Below are 5,010 nucleotides of genomic sequence, written 5' to 3'. Positions count from 1 at the left end.
TTCGGGCTCCGGGGATGATGCGTCGCAAAAAATCGGCCCACTTTGGAGCGCGTAAGCCGAGGCAGGGGACGAAGTGGATGGCTGTGTGTCTTGTGCGGGGGGCGCGGGTTCGGGGGCAGGACGCGGCACGGAAGCGAGGTTAGCTTGTAGAGTCTCTAGGGCAGCAAAGATCTTAGCCTGTCCCTCACCAAGGTCTTTCTGTGAAGCCAGGAGATATTGAATGGATTGCTCGTGGTGACCTAGGATTGCACCTTGTTTCTGAATGGCTGTCCGCTCTGCGTCTGCTGAGTCCATATTGTGGCCAGATCTTACTGTTACGGCCGAGAGGGCCCGGCTGTGGGTGTGGACTCAAATGCAGACACAGAGGGAGGCAAACGGGCGTGAACACAGTGCTTTATTTACAAGTGTCTAGTGAAATTACACAACAGGAGACTATGAATGCTATGAATTATGAAATGCTATGAACTGTGAACTGTGAGGCCAAACTGTGAACATGAAACTGAGTGCTATGGCTAGGTGCTGGATTTCACGGATGGAAAAAGGGGGCAGCGGCTTGGATGGAGGTACGCAGTCACTATAATGAGAAGAGACAAATAGTCAGTGGCAGTCCAGTGAATCACAGCTGCAGGATTAGGCTATGGAGGTTAGGGCTTACGCGTTGCAGGTTTAAAGTGTCATGCGAGGAAGGGGTGTCCAGGGGGTTCCGGGTGAGGAGTGTCCAGAGAGGATCCAGAATATGCGTGGAGTGAGGGACTTGGCAGGGAGGCAGGCAGGTGTAGTCCGATGGTGGAGAGGAAGAAACCAGATGACAGAACCAGCGTCCAGGCGGAGATGAGAGTAGTTCGGGAAACGTGACTGCCAGGTGGGTCCTATGACAAAGAAAAACACGGTGAGGGAAAAGCAGTAGTTGAGGGTTCTCACAAGGGGTTCGCAGCCTAGCACTGACATGGGTTAGCAGAAGATCTGGCAGAGGTCTGTTGTGAATGCTGGTCTTATATGCAGGTGACTTGATTGGAACCAGGTGTGGAAGCTGATTGGAGTCTCTGCCTGAAGGTAGAACCCAGCGGAGTGGAAAAACCCCGTGCTCACCCGGACCATGACAAATCCCAGCTCATCAGTACTCCAACTGTGTGCAATTTAGGATTACAAAATATAGCAAGTTTAGAAACTGCTGCATTCTTATCCAGAATCGGAGAGGCTCTGGGTCATCAATACAGCGAGAAACTCTGTGCAAACAGAGACCAACACTGGCTGGTCATCAGTGCTCGTGTTAGCTTTACTCAGAACTGCCTCCCTCTTTATAAAAGACATGAACATAACCACTCTGAGGTTACTGACTGCAACTCGTTTTTTGAAGTTTTGACATCATTTTAACAATTAAAAAGAAGAAAAGCATCACCAGCGAAACTAGCTATAAAATATAGTGTTACTAACTTGGCCTTGCCTGAGTCCACAAACAAAAGGGTTCAGTTTCCCATCAACCAAAACTGTAGCAAAGTGTGTATGTGTAGGATATCAATAGTTCATGTATGGTGGCTGACTGAAAATTAAAGAAACAAAACCTGAGAAACAGATCACCTAAAAATATCCATTCATCATCAACATCACTGATGTACAAACTCGAGCATGCTACCCACTAAGTTATGAAACTGAAAATCAGCTAACACTCTGAATTTGACAAGAGAGCTGAGCACAGCCTCTGTATCACACATTTTTCTTCCAGTTATTGTAAATAGTTAGACCCACCTAAATTATCACTACTGAAACTGTAAGTCACCTGTGGAGTTGGGGAGTAACGGAATACATGTACCGCCGTTACGTATTTAAAATACAAAATATGAGTAACTGTATTCCGTTACAGTTACCGTTTAAAAAGGTGGTATTTAGAATACAGTTACTTTGTTGAAATAAATGGATTACATGGCGGTCATATTCAAAGAAGAAAGGGGTGGGCGGAATTTCACAGTGCAATGCAAACTCTGCTTGCCAGCAAAGAAGATGCTCTCTGTGTCAAAAGACTCCACCTCCAACCTAACAAAACATCTGAAAGTAAGTTATTTTAAAAAACTAAAGTTAACATACTGCAAATATCTTATTTTAGTTGTGGTAGCTACCTAGGCTATGTGCCACTTCAGTACCTTCGATATAATATTGCTGTGATTTTAGCTAACATTGTTAGTTGGCGTTAACTAACGTTAGTTCATAGACTGGTAAACTTGATAGATAGCATTAACGAGCTGTAAATTATGGTGTGCAGTTGTGAAAGCCATCCCAAAATGATTAACAGTAGGGTGGACATTAAGGTTGGGCGAGATTAAAAAATTTTCCAACCAACAATCGTCAGTCAAACGATAACCAACATAATCGTGCAGGTGACTTGTTAATGGGCGGAGCAATGTAATAATGCACGGACTGATTTGCGCATTTAGAACATAAATAGAAAGTTTAGTTTGGGGGGATATTTTTCTTTTTTTCTTGTTGGAGTTTCTGTATTAACATAGCTACTTTTTGGATTATTCATTTATTTATTCGAGATGCACCAAATTGCACAAAAAACTTAACTTTACCTCTGATATTTTTTATGGTTGCTGGAAGTGACATTTTGGTTTTTAACTTATTTGTTTTTTGGCCGAGTATCTAAGACATAAACACTGGAACACAGTTAAAGTGGAAAAAGAAGTTAGTTTCTTTGTATCCCTCCCCACCATTGTGGTTTGTTTATTTAAATTAAATGTTTTGTTTTTTTCTGAAGATAGACTACTGCTTTTCTTTCATTCTGTTATGAGTTTGAGTAAATGAATCGCTGCATTTGTTCATGCCGTTAAAACACCACTATTATATTTTCCATTGACTGCTTCTCTTACCTTCAACCAACATTATTATTATACTTACTCATGGGCAATTTTTTTTTTTCAAAATTCCTCTTGTAAAAACAATCGGTGAAAGGCTCAACTTATTGTTGATAGTCGAGATATTCGTCCAGTTGCCCAACTTTTTTGCAGTGATCTCGAATACAAAACAATTTCTTCATCAGTAATATTTTATCTTTTGGTTGGTCTCTCTCTTTTTTTTTTTTTTTCCAGAGGATGCATCCCAGGGTTATACACAGTTTACCCAAAGCAAATACATCGGATCATGGTGATGATGGCAAAGACACAGCCCCTCCTCCTCTCAAACAAGCCATCCTTAGCACTCCAGCCATCACCCAAAGGAGAGTAAATTCCTTGATATTTGACTTTATAGTCAATGAAGTGCAGCCCTTTTCTACCGTTGAGAATGCCTCATTCCGTAAGATGGTTGAAGGACTAAGTGGGGGCAGGAGTCCTGTTTGCAGAAAAACATTGATGACTCACATTGAGAAAACCTTTCCAAAAATGAAGGAAGCAATAACTGAAATTCTTCTACATACTCAAAATGTGTGCACAACAGCAGATATCTGGACTGCGCATCACAGAAGTTTCATTGGCATTACATGTCACTGGATCGAGTCAGACACATTGGATCGCAAGTCTGCTGCACTGGCATGTGAGAGGATAAGAGGCCATCACACTAATGATGTTATTTCCGCCAAAACAAGTCAGGCTCATGCTGAATTCCAAATCCAAGGCAAGGTTAGTGCTACAGTCACAGACAATGGGAGCAATTTTGTAAAAGCTTTCAATGAATATGGAGATTCAGAAACAGAAGATGATCTGGAAGACACAGATGATGTACAATTTAATGATGTCACTACAGTACTTGAGGAGGAGCAAGAACACGAGGAGCTGAACTTCTTTTTGCCACCACACCATCGATGTGCTGCGCACACACTAAATCTCATTGCCACGACTGACCTTGATAAAGCTGCTTCACAGCAGGGTGTTTCCAGAAAATTATATAGGAGTGCAAAGGCAAAATGTGCAGCCATCTGGAATAAGGCTCATCGCTCATCAGGTGCTTCTGATGTAATTGAAGAAATTGTCCAAATGAGATGTGTTGTACCTTCAGTGACTAGGTGGAGCTCAGAATACCATGCAATCGAGAAGCTAATGAATCTAGCTGAAAGTCAGCTCAATGAAATCTGTGAACAACTGAAGGTGGCAAAACTGCATCCTCAAGAGACAGTGTTTCTCAAAGAGTATGCAGCCATTCTGAAACCTCTTGCCTACTCAGTCAACCTGTTCCAGGGGGAAAAGAACTGCTATTTCGGATATGTGATTCCCACCCTTCTCAGTCTGAAAGCCAAGTTATCTGAAAAGTTGACACAAGTGCAATTTTCAACTCACATCCTCTTAGCGATCATCAAAGCAATTGACACTCGATTTGCAGCTGTATTAGCCTCGCATGAAGCAAGGATGGCAGCATCCACCATCCCAAAATTTCGACTCTGGTGGCTTGCTGATGATGAGAGAGAATCCATGAGAAGAACAATGGTCCAAGAGGCCCGTCTCCTCAACACAGAACCTTCTAATGACACCAGCACCACTGGATATGCCTCAGTGGGAAATGAGCCGGAAGATGATGATGACAGCTTCTTCAGTTTTCAGAGTACACAGGTGACCTGTTCTACAGTGGAGGATGAGGTACAGAGGTATCTTCAAGATTCAGATAAGACACTGACCTCATTAACCCTTTAAGACCTACCATAGAAGTCCGCCAGAGCTTATATTATATTTTTACATGCTGTGGAGCCATTTTTTGGAGCATTTCAAGTTGCTATACATCAATACAACCATTATAGCCCAAATTTTAATAATATGTCTGCATTAAGTGCATAGTAATTACATAAATTGCAAAAAAGTGCAATAAACTACAAAAAAATTTAAAATCATTTTTGTTTTTTTAACATATATTTCTAGTTAGAGAAATTTAAGAGTCTTATCCCTCAAAACTGTAAATACAAACTAGTTTCCCACCAAAGGAAATTTATTTTGAGTGTTTTCATAGTTTTATTTTTGAGATACACCAATTTTCATATAGTACAGGAAAAACGAAAAAATATATTATAGTGCAAATTTGCAAAATAACAGC

General features: G+C 41.4%; 1 long non-coding RNA gene across 1 annotated transcript; it reads right to left on the bottom strand.

Moving 5' to 3' along the window:
* Window positions 1-377: 377 nt before the first annotated feature.
* On the bottom strand, window positions 378-1,096 carry LOC145420472 (uncharacterized). The gene is made up of 3 exons (XR_013901793.1): window positions 947-1,096; window positions 656-869; window positions 378-574 (listed from the first exon to the last, which is right to left on the bottom strand). It is a non-coding gene; the product is annotated as an uncharacterized LOC145420472 (long non-coding RNA).
* Window positions 1,097-5,010: the final 3,914 nt, after the last annotated feature.

Source organism: Astatotilapia calliptera, chromosome 2 (genome assembly GCF_964374335.1).
Source record: "Astatotilapia calliptera chromosome 2, fAstCal68.1, whole genome shotgun sequence".
In the NCBI taxonomy this organism is placed as follows: domain Eukaryota; kingdom Metazoa; phylum Chordata; class Actinopteri; order Cichliformes; family Cichlidae; genus Astatotilapia; species Astatotilapia calliptera.
This window is presented reverse-complemented; position numbering and strand designations above follow the sequence as displayed.